Source organism: Sapajus apella, unplaced genomic scaffold, assembly GCF_009761245.1.
Source record: "Sapajus apella isolate SASKATOON/1434 unplaced genomic scaffold, GSC_monkey_1.0 scaffold43, whole genome shotgun sequence".
In the NCBI taxonomy this organism is placed as follows: Eukaryota; Metazoa; Chordata; class Mammalia; order Primates; family Cebidae; genus Sapajus; species Sapajus apella.
In genome coordinates, this window is record NW_022436983.1 from 15,073,691 (window position 1) to 15,092,158 (window position 18,468).

General features: G+C 49.3%; 1 non-coding gene across 1 annotated transcript; it reads right to left on the minus strand.

The window, feature by feature from the left end:
* Positions 1-8,123: 8,123 nt before the first annotated feature.
* Positions 8,124-8,264, minus strand: LOC116566679. The gene has a single exon (XR_004275962.1). It is a non-coding gene; the product is annotated as a U4 spliceosomal RNA (small nuclear RNA).
* Positions 8,265-18,468: the final 10,204 nt, after the last annotated feature.

Consider the following 18,468-nt stretch of genomic DNA (forward strand, 5'->3'; position numbering starts at 1 on the left):
ACACGTGGTGGCCCGTGCCTGTAATCCCAGCACTTCAGGAGGCCAAGACGGGAGGATACTTTAGATAAACACACCCTTCCGATAACATTGTGAGGTAAGAGGTATTTCCCCTGGGAGGCTGAGGCAGGAGGATCACTTGAGGGGTTCAAAGCTGCAAGTGAGTCATGATTGTGCCATTGCACTCCAGCCTGAGCAACAGATTGAGACCTTGTCTCTACAAAAATTAAAACAAAAACAAAAACGATACTTTTAGGCTGGGTGCAGTGGCTCACACCTGTAATCCCAGCACTTTGGAAGGCCGAGGTGGGCAGATCACTTGAGGTCAGGAGTTTGAGACCAGCCTGGCCAACATGGTGAAACCCCATCTCTACTAAAAATTTTAAAAATTAGCTGGGTGTGATGTTGCCTGCAAGTAATTGTAGCTACTCAGGAGGCTGAGGCATGAGAATCACTTGAACCTGGGAGGTGGAGATTGCAGTGAGCCCAGATTGCCCCACTGCACTCCAGCCTGCGTGACGGAGTGAGACTCCATCTCAAACAAACAAAAAATAACACTTTAAAAAATTAAAATTAAAATTAATGAAAGAAGGCCAGGCGCAGTGGTTCACGCCTATAATCCCAGCACTATGGGAGACGAAGGCAGGTGGATCACCTGAAGTCAGGAGTTCGAGAACTTCCTGGCCAACACAGTGAAACTCCGTCTCTACCAAAAAATATAAAATTAGCCGGGTGTGGTGGTGCGTGCCTGTAGTCCCAGAGGCTCAGGAGGCTGAGACAGGAAAATCGCTTGAACCCAGCAGGCGGAGGCTACAGTGAGCCAAGATCGCACCACTGCACTCCAGCCTGAGTGAGAAAAAAAAATAATAATAGTAATAAAACGAATGAAAGAAGCGCCTACCCACAAAATGAAATACATCCCAGGAAACGAGGAGGGCATCCTGTTCAGACTGGGAAGGGGAGCCACCGCTGTGGTCACTGAGAGGATGTGACAAAGCTGTTGGTGGCTTCCCAAGGGACGTGGTTCCATTTACACTTTTCTGCTCACTTGAAATGTTTCACAGTGATACACTTGGAAAGAAAATGCAGGGGCAGGGTGCAGCAGAAAGGGCTCTGGACGGTGCCTGGCGTCCTGGCTTCTATGGTCAGTGCTATGCCATCAAACCCATTCTATGACGTTGAGCAATACCAGCCCTTCTCTGGGCCACACTAGCCAGTCTCCAGTGGCCCTTCCAGAGCTCATACTTTATTTACTTTTTTTTTTTTTGAGATGAAGTCTCACACTGTCGCCCGGGCTAGAGTGCAGTGGCGCGATCTCGGCTCACTGCAACCTCCGCCTCCCAGGTTCACTTGATTCTTCTGCTTCAGCCTTCTGAGCAGCTGGGATTACAGGCGCACACCACCACACCCGGCTAATTTTTTGTACTTTTAGTAGAGATGGGGTTTCACTATCTTGGCCAGACTGGTCTGGAACTCCTGACCTCGTGATCCACACACCTCAGCCTCCCAAAGTGCTGGCATTACTGGCGTGAGCCACCGCACCCGGCCAGAGGTCATACTTTATTGGATAGTTTTCACTGACTTCAATCTACACACGTATTGTCTACTAGGTGTCTGTTTATTTACATATCAAATCTCCTCTCGCCAGCCCCTGAGCCCCTGGAGGTCAGGGGCTGTCTTCCCACAGCCTGTTGGCACTTAGTGGGTTTATGGACGGAGGAGAGGACAGATGAATGAGGGCCAGCCTGTGTCCCAAAACATCTCCACTCATGAAGTGTTTGGGGTTCCTGGACAGGAAGTCTTGCATCTCCTTGGGACTGGTGCCCACTCATGCACCTCCTCCTGCCTGTGCCCCTGGATGCCCTGAGAGGTGTGGGGGGTGCCAGGAGTAAAAGGGAAGCTGGATTGCTCAGAGGCTCGGAGGCTCAGAGGCCTCCGCTTCCTGCAATGGAGACCCTGCCCAAGTCTGGCTCCAGCCCTGACCTCTGACTTCACCAGGAGAGTGCCAGGAAACAGACCTTAAGGCCGGAAACCTCCCTTGGGCTTGGCCTGGGCCCAAGCTCCTACCAGGCATAGGCTGAGCCCTGGAGCCAGTGGACCAAAAAGCCCACCCTTCTTGCTCAGCCTGGCAGAGCTGATCTGCTGTACCAATGTGGGCACATTCCTTGCCTCTGAAACCACCACCAGCAGTTCCAAGCAGCCTGCTCTGGCAGGGAAAGCAGCTGGGGTCAGGAGATCTGGGTTCAGTTCCTACCTCTACTTCTCAATGGCTGGGAAAGCGTGGGCACTTTGCCACGCCTCCCTGAGCCTCAGTTGCTTCATCCTATTTCACACTTAGGGATTAAAGTAGAGAAGGCCTCACATGAATTCTCTTCCTTTACCATATTCAAGGAGCTCAAAACAAGTTAAGCTTCCAGAGACAGCGGAAGCCCTCGCCAACCTCACTCCCTTTCTTCTCGGAGGGTGGCACTCTCTAATCCCTGATTATCTTTAATATGCGTATTTATCCTATTCCTACACTGAACGCATTATTCTGTGATTTGCTTTTTACTCAATAAAATGGTTTTGAGATCTATCCATAGCCACACATGTGACTCTAATCATTTTCACCGCTTAACATGGCGTTTTATATACGCCACAATTCATCCATTCTCCTGTCAATATGTATGCTTTTAAGTTATTTCCAATTATGTTTCATTATTTCAAGCAACACAGAAATAAATATTCTCGTACATGTCAAGAAATGAATTACAGATGAGTGTTATCAGGGAGCATGCATTCACTGAGCAGTGGTGTTCACTACACACTCTGTTGACAATATGTTTTAACCCCTAACTACAGCAAATGACTTGACAATGAGATGGACCACTTGAGGTTGGGAGTCTCTGGGACAGAAGAGGAATCATGGCTGCCCTCTGTTCAGTGATTCCTATGGGCCAAGCCCAGTGCCCAGTGCTTTATCTCCTTGAATTCCCCCAAAAACCTTGTAAGGAGCTATTAGTGTTACCCTAGGTGAAAAAACGGAGGCACAGAGAGTTTAGGCGTCTCAGGCCGGGTGCCGTGGCTCACGCCTGTAATCCCAGCACTTTGGGAGATCAAGGTGGATCACTTGAGGCCAGGAGTTCGAGACCAGCCTGGCCAACATGGTGAAACCCCATCTCTAATAAAAATACAAAAATTAGCCAGGCATGGTGGTGCACACCTGTAATGTCAGCTACTCAGGAGGCTGAGGCAGGAGAATTGTGAGAACCCAAGAGGCGGAGGTTGCAGTGAGCAGAGATGGTGCCACTACACTCCAGCCTGGGTGACAGAATGAGAATGAGACTTAGTCTAAAAAAAGAGAGAGAGAGGTTAGGCGTCTTGACAAAGATCACACAATCATGAGCAGGAATTCAAATAAAATCTGGGTCTGTCTGATACAAATGCCCACATTTCGTCCAGAGCAGAGAGCCCCTGCTATGATCCCACAGAGCTTTAGAAGCACAAAGTCAAGAAGGACTGGTCCCCATGGGGAAGTGCTCAGAGAGGGCTTCCTGGAGGAGGTACCAGTGTCAACCGATCTAGAAAGATGAACATTGCAGAGGGCAGCAGTGGGAGGCATCTGGGAGGGAGACATTCAGGCCAAGGCCTGGAGGCTGGTAGACAGTCCCTGCCCCCAGTCACTCACTAACTCCTTGACTCCTCCCTGCCATTGCCTGTATTTCTTTCCTCCAATCCCCTCTGATCTCTGGAGTCCACCCTTCTCTTTTTACCTTCTTTCTCTTGAGTTCTCTCCTCCCTCTTCATTTCCTGATCATCCATGCATCTGTTCATTCATTGTTAATTCATCCATCCACTCTAACAGGAAGGAACTGAGCACCAGCTCTGTGCCAGGGCATTGGAGCCTGAGTGAGGCAGTCCCTAGAACTGGTGGTGAGTGTGTCCACTACACTCAACTCAACCCCTAAGAGGAGGCCCTGGGATCTGTCCTCTCCTTTAGACGCACCCAGAGATGAACACTCTCCCACCTGGCAACTGCCTGGAAAACAGCTGGAGACAGTCATGGCTCTCGGGTGCCCCTTGCTGGTAATTTGGGATGTTGCATCCTGGGCTGGAGAGTCCAAGTGTGATTCCGGGAAGGGGGCTGTCCTGACTCCCCACTAACTCCCGGTGTACTGCAACTTCTGCCAGCGATTCCATTCTAGGGGCTTCTAAGAGTACAGTTACTGTCATAAACGCTTAATGCCCTAGCCTTTTTGTTGGTGTTGTTTGTTTTTTTGAGACCGAGTCTCATTCTGTTGCCCCCGTCAGAGTGCAGTGGCACAATCTCAGCTCACTGTAACTTCTGCCTCCCTGGTTCAAGGGATTCTCCTGCCTCAGCCTCCCCAGTAGCTGGGACTGCAGGTGTGTGCCACCATGCCTGGCTAATTTTTGTATTTTTTAGTAGGGATGGGGTTTCACCATATTGGCTAGGCTGGTCTTGAACTCCTGACCTCAGATGATCCACCTGCCTCACCCTCCCAAAGTGCTGGGAGGACAGGCATGAGCCACCATGGCTGGCCTAATGCCCTAGCCTTTGTCAGGCCCAAGCCAAGGACAAGAGTAAGAAGCCGTTACAGATGTATGTTTGTTCTACTGGGAAGGGGAACGGGATGTGTGCTCTGGAATGCGTATGTGCATCATGGATGTGTGTGCTCCAGTGCTGTACGCGGGAGGGGTGTGTACACCGTGGTGTCCAGGTGTCATTCTGAGTTTGTGCTCGTGTATCATTGTCCTGCGGTGAGCCGGCCTATGCAAACCACCACGGAAGCCCGAGGGACCTGACAGGACAAAGAACGGCTGACGACTCTGGTTTCTTGGAAAGAAAATGGGGACTTGCAAACTGAAGTGAGGTCTCGAGCAATTGCAAGATGGTGCATCCCTGTTCCTGCCTCCAGAAAATGTCCTGTCTTTTTCTTTTTTTTTTTTTTTTTTTGAGACGGAGTTTCGCTCTTGTTACCCAGGCTGGAGTGCAATGGCGCGATCTCGGCTCACTGCAACCTCCGCCTCCTGGGTTCAGGCAATTCTCCTGCCCCAGCCTCCTGAGGAGCTGGGATTACAGGCACGTGCCACCATGCCCAGCTTATTTTTTGTATTTTTAGTAGAGACGGGGTTTCACCATGTTGACCAGGATGGTCTCGATCTCTTGACCTCGTGATCCACCCGCCTCGGCCTCCCAAAGTGCTGGGATTACAGGCTTGAGCCACCGCGCCCGGCTTCTTTTTTTTCTTTTTGAGACAGAGTTTCACTCTTGTTGCCCAGGCTGGAGTGCAATGGCGCGATCTCGGCTCACTGCAACCTCCACCTCCTGGGTTCAAGTAATTCTCCTGGCTCGGCCTCCTGAGTAGCTGGGATTACAGGCATGTGCCACCACACCCAGCTAATTTTGTATTTTTAGTAGAGATGGGGTTTCACCATGTTGCCTAGGCTGGTCTCGAACTCCTGACTTCAGGTGATCTGCCTGCCTCAGCCTCCCAAAGTGCTGGGATTACAGGCATGAGCCACTGCACCGGCAGAAAACACCCTTTCTATAGCAAGCTTTTAGGGTAAAGACATGTGCAACTGGTCATGCCTCAGATATTCTGAAGCTCTTGACAACTGGGGAGTCCAGATTAGCATTTTTATGAAGAATTATCCATGCTACGGTCATTGTCTTAAGAACTTGTTGCAGAATTCAAGAACTTGCTGGCCAGGCACAGTGACTCACACCTATATTCCCAGCACTTTGGGAGACTGAGGTGGAATGATTGCTTGAATCCAGCCAGGGGGACACAGTAACACCCTGTACGTGCAAAAAAAATTTTTTTAACTGGCTGGGTGTGCTGGTGTGCATCTATATTCCCCTCTACTTGGGAGGCTAAGGCAAGAGGATCACTTAAGTCTAGGGGCCAAGGCTGCAGTGATTGGGTCACTGCATTCCAGCCGGGTGACAGAGAGAGACCTTATCTTAAAAAAATAAAATTGCTGCAAAACACTGTGGTATGCAGGAATCAGACATTGGTCATCTTGGCAGTTTCATTTCATGATGACGTCACTCTAGCCCTGCAACAGGCTGTTCGCCTACAAGCCTGCTCTGGTGCTACGGAGAAGTGCTTACCTCTGCACACTAGATGTTCTCTGGGTATATGCATGGAAGGTGCATGGGCAGCATTCTCACCTTAGATGGAGCAACTTTGAGGATTTCACTCTGAGCTCCCTAGTGGGATCGGGTGCCAGTTGTCCATGAACATCCCCTGTTCTGGCTTCCTTCTCCTCCCAGTCACACTTCCCCACTGCCGCACTCGTCTTTCTTGGGATCTCCTCCCACGTAGATTACCTGCACTCAAATCCTGTCTCAGAGTCTTCTCCAGGGAGATGAAGGAGGCAGCCCGCTGGGTGGGGGGCAGGAGGAAGAGGGCAACACACTGAGGTTAGCAGAGTGCAAAGACGGCAAGAGCCTGGGTCCGGGTCCATGGTGACACTGTTAGGGAAACAGGAGCATAAGAGAGTCAGGGTGACACCATTTTAAGATTAACTGTGGCCAGGTGTGGTGGCTCATGCCTGTAATCCCACCACTTTGGGAGGCTGAGGCGGGCTGGTCACCTGAGGTCAGGAAGTTGAGACCAGCCTGACCAACATGGAGAAAGCCCGTCTCTACTAAAAATACAAAAATTAGTTGGGCATAGTGGTGGGTGCCTGTAATCCCAGCTACTCAGTAAGCTGAGGCTGGTGAATCGCATGAACCTGGGAGGCAGAGTTTGCAGTGAGCTGAGATCGTGCCACTGCACTCCAGCTTGGGTGACAGAGTGACACTCCATCTCAAAAAATAAAATAAAATAAAATAAAATAATAAAATCAACTGCATCTTCAAACTAGCAAGACACATTCCTTGCCAGTCACGACTCATGGTCATGGGATGCTTTTGGCTAAGGAAGCAGTTTAGTAATGCCTGCAAGGCAACTCTTAGGATGGCAGGATGTCTAGATGTGCTGATATCACAAAACAGTATCTGCTTTTAAGATAGCTATAGCCATGCTTTGATGCATTCCCACACTAAAATACCAAGGATAATTTTCTTTAAATCAATGAAGCACTAAATTTTCTTTAAAAAATAATTATGGTACTTATGGCTAGGCACTGTGGTTCATGCTGTAATCCCAGCACTTTGGGAGGTCGAGGCAGATGGATCACCAAGGCCAGGAGTTCAAGACCAGCCTGGCCAACATGGTGAAATCCCATCTCTAATAAAAATACAAAAAATCAGCTGAGCTTGGTGGTGCATGCCTGTAGTCCCTCGGGTGGCTGAGGTGGGAGAATTGCTTGAATCTGGGATGCAGAGTTTGCAGTGAGGTGAGATTGCACCACTGCTCTCCAACCTACACAGGAGAAAGGGCCGCATTTCAAAAAAAAAATCATATTTTTAATTTATTTTAATTAATTAAATTTTCAAGATGAAGTCACTCTGTTGCCCAGGCTGGAGTGCAATAGCACAATCTTGGCTCACTGCAACCTCTGCCTCCCAGGTTCAAGCAATTCTCCTGCCTCAGCCTCCCAAGTAGCTGGGACTACAGGCACGTGCCACCACACCTGGCTATTTTTTTTTTTTTTCTTTTTTTTGAGACGGAGTTTCGCTCTTGTTGCCCAGGCTGGAGTGCAATGGCGCAATCTCGGCTCACCGCAACCTCCGCCTCCTGGGTTCAGGCAATTCTCCTGCCTCAGCCTCCTGAGTAGCTGGGATTACAGGCACGCGCCACCATGCCCAGCTAATTTTTTGTATTTTTAGTAGAGACGGGGTTTCACCATGTTGACCAGGATGGTCTCGATCTCTTGACCTCGTGATCCACCCATCTCGGCCTCCCAAAGTGCTGGGATTACAGGCTTGAGCCACCGCGCCCGGCCTTATATATATATATATTTAATATTTTTAGTAGAGATGGGGTTTCACTGTGTTAACTAGGACGGTCTCGATCTCCTGACCTCATGATCTGCCCACCTCACCCTCCCAAAGTGCCGGGATTATAGGCACGAGCCACTACGCCCAGCTTTTATTTCAAAGCCAAATACTTCTGAAATTCTTTAAAAATTTTTGTTTTTATTTTTATTTATTCATTTAGTTGTTTTTAATTCAGTCTCCGTAGAGACTGTCAAAAATTGCCAATGCCGACTATTTTTCAAGTCATCGTGGTGGGGTATTGGGAAAAGTTTTCAATTAGCAATAATCATGCCTCGGATAAACCTCATTGGCTACGATACTGCCACTGTTCAAAGCTTGTTTTTATTTGTTATTTTATTTTTCTAGACAGTCTCGCTCTGTCGTCCAGGCTGGAGTACAGTGGCCCCATCACGGCTCACTGCAGCCTCGACCTCCCGGGCTCAAGTGATCCTCCCACCTCAACCTCCCGAGTAGCTCCACCCCCAGCTAATTTTTGCTTTTTTTTTTTTTCTTCCTTTTGTTTTTTTTTTTTTTTTTTTTTTTGTAGAGATGGGGTTTCACCCTGTTGCCCAGGCTGGTCTTGAACTCCTAGGCTCAAGTGATCCACCTACCTCAGCCTCCCAAAGCTCTGGCATTACAGATGTGAGCCACTGTTCCTGGACTCAGATTTTGTCTTTCTTGAAAGCCTCCCTTGACCTCAGCCCATCTGCTCCTCTACTGCCCCCAGCCTGGTTACCTGGACAACCTCTGCAGAACCCACTCTAGCCTCCCTGATGGCATTCTGGCTCTTCTTCAAACTGTTTCCCATTCAGCAGCCAGAGATACGCTTCAAGATGTAAGCTGGTTCATGTTTTCCTGTGGAAAACCCTTCAAAGGCCGCCTGGGGCCGTGTGTGCCTGCCCTACAGGAATCTCCAGCCCCATCTCCCCATTCCCGTCCCATAGGAGCTCCAGCCCTTAGATTTATTCCTCGCTGTATCGTGGCTGGGCAGGGGCAGGCTGGATTTCCCAGGCACCGATGATAGCAGGGTTCCAGTGGGAGATTGGAAGGCAAGAGGAGAGAGAGACTCCCTCCTGTCCTCCAAAAGGTACTTCTCACCCTACATACTTCCTCCACGGCTCCCACCAGATCTGCCTGGGCTGGGCCCAGCTTTGGTGAGGTGACCTCTGCTCCTCGGCTCCAGCTGCCAGCATCTCCTCTCTTTGTCCCACCCTCCTGGGAGGGAGCTGTGCTCATCTCTGGGTTCCCATGTCTTCCCTGCTGCTTTCTCTGCACCTCCCTCACCTAGGCAGCCAATTCCCCAGATTAAATTCCCTGTACTTCAAATACTTGAGATTTCTGTTTTCTGGTTTGACTATGACTTACACAGGCAGCCTTCCAGCCTGAGGAGGAAGCCAGCAGCCTGTGTGAGGCAGAGCCAGAAGAACGGCAAAATCCTAAGCCTGAGCCGTGATCCACCTTGCTTCGGCTCCCCTGCCTCTCCACTTAAGGTCAAATCCTGTGAGATTGTCAATTTCCTATTTGTGGCTGAGCGTGGTGGCTCACATCTGTAATCCCAGCACTTTGGGAGGCTGAGTCAGGCAGATGGCTTGAGCTCAATAGTTCAAGACCAGCCTGGGCAACATGGCAAAACCTTATCTCTACGAAAAATATTTTAAAATTAGTGGGGCACGGTGGTTGTATCTGTAGTCCCAGCTACGCTGGAGGCTGAGGTGGGAGGATCGCCTGAGTCAGGAAGGTTGAGGCTGCAGTGAGCTCTCATCATGCCACTGCACCCAAGCATAGGTGACGAAGGGAGACCTGTCTCCAAAAAAAAAAAAAAATTCTAATTGTTTCACTTAGGCTGGGTGTCCTAATGTTTGCATCTGAAAACATTTGTATTTTGTGGCAGAGACCTGTAGGTGCCCAATATTGGCTCTCCCTTTCTTTTCCTTTTATTATTATTATTTTTTGAGATGGAGTCTCACTCTGTTGCCCAGGCTTGAGTGCAACGGCACAACCTTGCTGCAACCTCCACCTCCCACGTTCAAGCAAGTCTCCTGCCCCAGCCTCCTGAGTAGCTGGGACTACAGGTGTTTACCACCACACCTGGCTAATTTTTGTATTTTTAGTAGAAATGGAGTTTCACCATGTTAGCTAGGCTGGTCTCTAACTCCTGACCTCATGATCCACCTACCTCAGCCTCCCAAAGTGCTGAGATTACAGCCATGAGCCACTGCACCCAGTTTGATAAGAAGACTTTTTATTGGCCAGGCGTGGTGGCTCAAGCCTGTAATCCCAGCACTTTGGGAGGCTGAGGCGGGTGGATCACGAGGTCAGGAGATCGAGACCATCTTGGTCAACATGGTGAAACCCCGTCTCTACTAAAAATACAAAACAGGCCAGGCGCGGTGGCTCAAGCCTGTAATCCCAGCACTTTGGGAGGCCGAGGCGGGTGGATCACGAGGTCAAGAGATCGAGACCATCCTGGTCAACATGGTGAAACCCCATCTCTACTAAAAATACAAAAAAGTAGCTGGGCATGGTGGTGCGTGCCTGTAATCCCAGCTACTCAGGAGGCTGAGGCTGGAGAATTGCCTGAACCCAGGAGGCGGAGGTTGCGGTGAGCCGAGATCACGCCATTGCACTCCAGCCTGGGTAACAAGAGTGAAACTCCGTCTCAATAATAATAAAAAAAAAAATACAAAACATTAGCTGGGCATGGTGGTGCGTGCCTGTAATCCCAGCGACGCAGGAGGCTGAGGCAGGAGAATTGCCTGAACCCGGGAGGCGGAGGTTGCGGTGAGCCGAGATCGTGCCATTGCACTCCAGCCTGGGTAACAAGAGCGAAACTCCATCTCAAAAAAAAAAAAAAAAGAAGAAGACTTTTTATTATGTCCAGGGGCCGTGCAGAATGGAAACCACACTTGCCTGTCTCCCAGGAAGCCAGATGAGGCTGTTCTGGCTGTGGCAGAAAAGATGTGTGCAAATTTCAGGTTGACCACGTAAAGGTGAAGCTTGCCCTTTCCCTTTTTTCATCTGGAATGTGGTTGTCCTGGAGGAGCCAGCGCATGCTTTGTCATTAGGTTGGTGCAAAAGCATAATTGCAGTTTTTGCCGTCGCTTTTAATAGCAGGGAAGCTGGAACACAGTGTCACAAACTGGATGGCTTAAACAACAGAAACCGATTGTCTCACAATCCAGGAGGCCAGAAGAAGCAAGTCAGGGGATTAGCAGCTTGTTTCCTTCCGAGCGAAGGTTCTGTTCCCTCACCTTGGCTTGCAGATGGCCACCTTTCCTCTACAAGGTTTCTCTGTGTCCCAGTCTCATGCCGGGCATGGTGGCTCAGCCTGTAATCCCAGCACTTTGGGAGGCTGAGGTGGACAGATCACCTGAGGTCAGGAGTTCAAGAGCAGCCTGATCGACATGGGGGAACCAGGTCTCTACAGAAATAGTAAAATTAGCCAGGCATGGTGGTTCGTGCCTATAGTCCCAGCTACTGGGGAGGCTGAGGCACAAAAATTGCTTGAACCTGGGAGGTGGAGGCTGCGGTGAGCTGAGATTGTGCCACTGCACTCCAGCCTGAGCCACAGAGCTAGATAAAATGAGACTGAGACCTACTGGGCTGCATTCCCAGGCAATTAAGATTAAGGCATTCTAAGTCACAGGATGAGATAGGAGGTCGGCACAAGATACAGGTCATAAAGACCTTGCTGATTGCAATAAAGAAGCCGGTCAAAGCCACCAAAACCAAGATGGCCACGAGAGTGACCTCTGGTCATCCTCCCTGCTACAATCCCATCAGCACCATGACAATTTACAAATGTCATGGCAACGTCAGGAAGTTACCCTATATTGTCTAAAACGGGGAGGCATGAATAATCCACCATGGTTTAGCATATCATTAAGAAATTACCATAAAAATGAGCATGTCTATGAAGTAGCCATTTTTTATTCCTTTACTTGCTTTTTTTTTTTGAGACAGAGTTTTGCTCTTGTTGCCCAGGCTGGAGTACAATGGCACAATCTTGGTTCACTGCAACTTCTGCCTCCTGGGTTCAAGATTCTCCTGCCTCAGCCTCCCAAGTAGCTGGGATTGCAGGCATGTGCCACCATGCCCAGCTAATTTTTTGTATTTTTAGTAGAGGTGGGGTTTCTCCAAGTTGGTCAGGCTGGTCTCAAACTCCTGATCTCAGGTGATCCACCCACCTCAACCTCCCAAAGTGCTAGGATTACAGGCATGAGCTACCGTGCCTGGCTATTCCTTTGCTTTCTTTCTTTTCTTTTTCTTTTTCTTTTTTTTTACTTCTTTTAACCCTGCCACCCCACCTTTACTTTCTTTCTTTTTTTTTTTTTAAGAGACGGGGTCTTGCTATGTTGCCCAGGCTGGAGTGCAGTGGCTACTGACAGGCGCGATCCCACTACTGATCAGCACGGGAGTTTTGACCTGCTCCGTTTCCAACCTGGGCCGGTTCACCCCTCCTTCGGCAACCTGGTGGTCCCCTGCTCCCGGGAGGTCACCATATTGATGCTGAACTTAGTACGGACACCCGATTGGCATAGCGTACTACAGCCCAGAACTCCTGGGCTCAAGTGATCCTCCCACCTCAGCCTCCTGAGTAGCTGGGGCTACAGGCACGCACCAGCGCGCCTGGCACTTTCTTAATAAGCTTGCTAATAAACTTGCTTTCACTTTACGAACTTGCCCTGAATTCTTTTAAGCACAAGATCCAAGAATCCTGCCTGGGTGTCTGGACTGGGACCCCTTTCCTGTGACCCGGGGAAAAGGGCTGTACCTGTCCCCACTGCTATTGCCCAACGACCTCCTTGTGTCCCAGCTGGGGCGATGCCTTCCCTGGGACAAGAGATACCTGTGTACTGTCCTAGCCCTGGGTTCCTGTGGTGGCTTCTTTGTACAAGTGGGGCACCTGCAGGGCCTCCTTCCCCATCCCTGGCATAGCTGTCCAATCAGAAACAGGCAGGCCTGGTAGCTGGGGAATGTTGACCAGTAATCATCAAAAAGATCAGAATCCAGTTTTAAAGAGTTTATCCAAGCAAAAATCTGGGAATAGCCATCCAGAAACATGGGCTCCAGAGAAATGGAGTCAGTGCTCCAAAATTAAAAGCTAAGGTCTTGGAGCCAGGTGGTGTGGCGTGAAACTGAAGACCCAGCTATTCAGGAGGCTAAGGCGGGAGGACAGCATGAACCCAAGAGTTGGGGACTGCTCTGAGCTATCACCATACCACTGCACTCCAGCCTAGGCTACAGAGCGAGAAACTGTCTCTCTTAAAAAAAAAAAAAAAATGGCCAGGCACTGTGACTCAGGCCTGTAATCCCAGCACTTTGGGAGGCTGAGGTGGGCGGATCACCTGAGGTCAGCAGTTTGAGATTAGCGTGACTAATATGGAGAAACCCATCTCTACTAAAAATACAAAATTAGCTGGGTGTGGTGGCGCATGCCTGTAATCCCAGCTACTCGGGAGACTAAGGAAGGAGAATTGCTTGAACCGGGGAGGTGGAGGTTGCGGTGAGCTGATGTGGTGCCACTGCACTCCAGCCTGGGCAACAAGAGCAAAACTCCATCTCAAAAAATAATAATAATAATAATAATAATTAAGATCTTGCTCATAGGCTGGGCGCGGTGGCTCACGCCTGTAATCCCAGTACTTTGGGAGGCCGAGGCGGGTGGATCACGAGGTCAAGAGATCGAGATCATCCTGGTCAACATGGTGAAACCTCGTCTCTACTAAAAATACAAAAAATCAGCTGGGCATGGTGTCGCATGCCTGTAATCCCAGCTACTCAGGAGGCTGAGGCAGGAGAATTGCCCGAACCCAGGACGCGGAGGTTGCGGTGAGCCGAGATCGCGCCATTGCACTCCAGCCTGGGTAATAAGAGCGAAACTCCGTCTCAAAAAAAAAAAAAAAAAAAAAAAAAAAAAAGATCTTGCTCATATAGGTGGAAAACAAAAAAATTTAGTAGGACTATAACATTTTCTATAGCAGGCTGGCTTATGAGTTACAATATAGCTGGTTACAATTTTTCTTCTTTTCCATACAGTTGGTTTTATTTTCCTTTCCAATTTGTGTATTTAACATTCTATCTTAGATAATGTAATAGTCAGGAAGTCTTTGTGTGATAGAGAAAAGAAAGAAGTTAATCTATAATGAAGATTGACAGTTAAAAGGGAAAGCCTGCCCGGCCACCCTTTAGTCATTTACAACATTTCACAAACAATGTGGGTAAGGAAAAGCTGATCTAAAACAAACGCAAGTTATGGCTGCCTGTTTACATGACTCAGCTCCCATAATCTCATTCCCTTAAGTCTAAGGTATTTTAAAGTTCCAACAGCTTAGATTTTGAGTTACTTATTTTCACAGAAACTACAGGGCAATAAGACACCAGAGTCCTGGACTTAAGACCACTGTGTGTGATTCACCATAAACACTGGCATATCAAAGTCTCTGAGAAGTCCTGCAGGAAATTACAACTTGAACTTCATTTTACCTCGTATTTCCTAATCCCACCTGACCTTTAGTACTTTATTGAGTGCCCACTGGGTTATATTCTGAAAGCTGAGGCCATGGCAGTGAAACAAAGCACACACGCCCCCTGCCCCATGGGGGCTCCATTCTAGTGGGTCCATTTATCATCAAACATCTATTAATATCCTCTAGAATGCTACCCATCAGGACACCATCCAGATACTGCTGCGTTTTTCCCGGCCACACAGAAGGGACACCCTCCAGGTGCACCCTGTGTGAATGTCAGGGCCAACCGTGCTTTCAGGGCAGGAAGAGGAAGGCATTTGAAGAATCCTCTGCTTCCTTCATTCCTTTATTGCCTCCTTTAATAAATGCTGTTGAAAACCTACTGTGTGCCAAGCTCCCTTCTAGGCACCGGGAATCTGAAGACGAATAAGATCAAGTTTTGACCCTCAAAGAGCTTCCCATCAGGTGGTAACTAGTTCCCACTAGAAATAATGGAACTCCCCTGGTCCCAATAAAAAGGCTCACCAGCTTCCCCTCCCGCCCTCCCCAGCTTTCCTGCCCTCCCTCTCCTAATTCTCCATACCCTCCTACCCAACCTCCACCTCCCATTCAGGAAATGGCTTGCTTGGCTTCAGGCTGCAACCTAAAGTGGATCTAACCCCTCCATCTTCCCTCTCGGGGGCAGGGGTTGGGAGGAGGTTCCTCTTTAGGGATTTTACTCAGACTACTCCTAGGCCAGAAAACCCTCAGAGATTTCATCAGCCATGCAACTGACAGTGTCCGTCCATAAGGCCTCGAAGTGCCAACCAGTCAGGGGCTGTGATGGGACAGTTGGCCTCAACGGCCTCAGGGAGCCCCTCTTCCTGGGGACCCAGGTTAAGGTTAAGGCATTCTAAGTCACAGGATGAGACAGGAGGTCAGCATAAGACACAGGTCATAAAGATCTTACTGATAAAACAGCTTGCAGTAAAGAAGCCGGCTAAAACCCACCAAAACCAAGATGGCGATGACAGTGATCTCAAGGTCACCTGGGAAAGAAGCTGGGAAGATGCAGCTGATTGGGTGTGGTGGCTCACGCCCATAATCCCAGCATTTTGTGAGGCTAAGGCGGGCAGATCATGAGGTCAGGAGTTTGAGACCAGCCTGGCCAACATAGTGAAACCCCATCTCTCCTAAAAAAAATACAAAAAATTAGCTGGGCATGGTGGTGGGTGTCTGTAATCCCAGCTACTCGGGAGGCTGAGAAAGAAGAATCGTTTGAACCCGAGAGGCGGAGGTCACAGTGAGCGGAGATTGTGCCACTGCACTTCAGCCGGGCAACAGTGAGAGACTCTGTCTCAAAAAAAAAAAAAAAAAAAAAAAAAAGAAGTAGCTGGGAAGGCTTCTTGTTTGAAGTTGGGGGAGGGAGAGTGGACCCTCCCTGTGCCCTTGGGCTGCCATTCACCAGGCCAAGCAGTGACAAACCAGGGAGACTTGAGCAAGTCCTGGGTTTTCTCTGGGTCATTTTCCCTTCTGTCAGATAGAAGTGGTTGGATTAGATTATCTTTTAGGCCCTGTAGGTTTCAGACACTCTAGAGTGGAATCTGGGCGTATCTGACCTACCCCTCTCCCTCTCCCCAGCCATCTCCTGGCCCCCCCCTCCCGCCTTCTTCCTTGGCTTAGATTCTGGGGAATGGCTCAGAGCTTTCAAGCTGAGCAAATAAACGTGTCCAGGCCCATAGGGAGCAGGGGGCTGGGGAAGGCATGGCTATTTTTATCACAGAATGAAGGATTTTCACAGCTGCTTCTGCTGTGTTCACACACGTTCCACAAACTCAGGCTATTGGAGGGGCTAGGGTGTGATTGGAGGGGGTTCACTCCTGAGAGAAAACCTTCCCAGTGAGATGCCTGACTCTCCCCCGTAGGGATTCATTTAAATTGCCCCTTCCAGGCCGGGTGTGGTGGCTCACGCCTGTAAAGCCAGCATATTAGGGAGGCCGTGGCAGGTGGATTGCAGGAGGTCAGGAGTTTGAGACCAGCCGCCTGGCCAAAATGGTGAAACCCCAACTCTACTAAAAATACAAACATTATCTGAGCGTGGTGGCGCAAGCCTGTAGTCCCAGCTACTTGGGAGGCTGAGGCAGGAGAATTGCTTGAACCTGGGAGGCAGAGGTTGCAGTGGGCCGAGATTGTGCCACTGCATTACAGCCTGGGCAACAGAGCAAGACTGTGTCTCAAAAAAAAAAAAAAAGAAAAATTGGCCGGGCGTAGCGGCTCATGCCTGTAATCCAAACACTTTGGAGGCCAAGGCGGGCGGATCGCCTGAGGTCAGGAGTTCAAGACCAGCCTGATCAACATGGTGAAACCCCGTCCTTAAAAAAAAAAAAAAAAAAAATTGTCTCATCTTAGGCTTCCCAAATGTAGGAACCCCGAAGGAAGAGCAGACGCTGAGTCAGAAACACTCTGGCGGGAAGGAGCCTGGCAATTCTCAGGGTATTGGGTATAAACGATGAGGGGTGACTCAGGAAAGTCCCGGGGGCTGGTTCGCATTCGCAAACATGGTGGACCTACACACGGCAGGCCCGGGGCTGGGAGGCTTTTGCCAGCAGTCTTTCCTACAGATTAATGTGAATAAAGTTCACTGATTTAGTGCCAGGCACTGTACTCACCCTCTGCAGAGATGACCTCAGGTGCTGTTCCACCTCCAGACTACACTGATCCCACCCATATAGCTCCATTTCTGACCCCACCATCCCAGGCCAAGCTCTTCCACTGATTCCTGACCCAGGTGACCAAAATCGTCCCATCTGGTCCCCCTCACCCTGACTCCTACAACCCTTCTTCATGCAGCACACAGGAAGAAATTTTCTGAAAGTAATATGGGGACTGGGTGTGCGGTGGCTCAGGCCTGTAATCCCAGCACTTTGGGAGGCTGAGGTAGGTGGATTGCTTGAGCTCAGGAGTTCAAGACCAGCCTGGCCAGCATGGTGAAACCCTGTCTCTACTAAAATTACAAAAATTAGCTGGAAGCAGTGGTGCGTGCTTCTAATCCCAGCTACTCGGGAGGCTGAGGGAGGAGAATCGCTTGAACCCGTGAGGCAGAGGTTGCAGTGGGCCGAGATTGCACCACTATAAAAAAATAATAATCTATTGTGTGAATATGCTACATATATTCACCTATTAGCCTTGATGGACGTGGGAGTTGTTTCTGGGTTTGAGAACAGAGGCTGCAGCAAACATTCTCATCCACATCTCCTGGAGTGCGTGTGTAAGATTTTCCCACGGTATGGACCCAGGAGTGGAACTGCAGGGTCACGTGTGAGTTCAACTTTCGGGATCGCCTCCTCTTTGACCTCATCTCCCTCTCCTCTCTACTTTGACTACCAAGCTGCAGCGACACCAGCCTCCCTTTCCTTGAACAAGGCAAACCCATCACAGCCTCCAGAACTTTGCACCCACAACCCTTCCCTTCAGAGTGTGTTTCTTTCTGGGATTCCCATAACTGGCTTTTACTTATCCTCAGGACTTCATCAGCTGTGACCTCCTCAGCCCAAATGTCACTTTGCCTGTCCCCCCATCTAAATGACTTACTCCCATTCCTGCCCCAATCACCCGTGTTTCATTTCTTTTCTTTTATTTCTTTTATTATTTTTTTTTAATGAGATATTCTTGCTCTGTCCCCTAGGCTGGAGTGCAGTGGCATGATCTCAGCTCACTGCAACCGTTGCCTCCCCGTCTCCTGGGTTCAATTGATTCTCCTTCCTCAGCCTCCCCAGTAGCTGGGATTACAGGCATCCACCACCACGCCAGGCTAATTTTTGTAGTTTTAGTAGAGACACTGTTTCACCACTTTGGCCAGGCTGACCTCTATCTTCAACCTCAAGTGATCCTCCTGCCTCAGCCTCCCAAAGTGCTGGGATCACAAGTGTGAGCCACTGCTCCCAGCCTGGACTCAAACTCTAGAAAGGCTGAGACCATGTATTTGTTTTTTTTTTTGTTTGTTTGTTTTTTGTTTTTTTACAGCTGTATCACCTAGAACAGTGCCTGATATATAGACAAAAAGTGCTCAACAAAAAATTTTTGTGGAGGTGG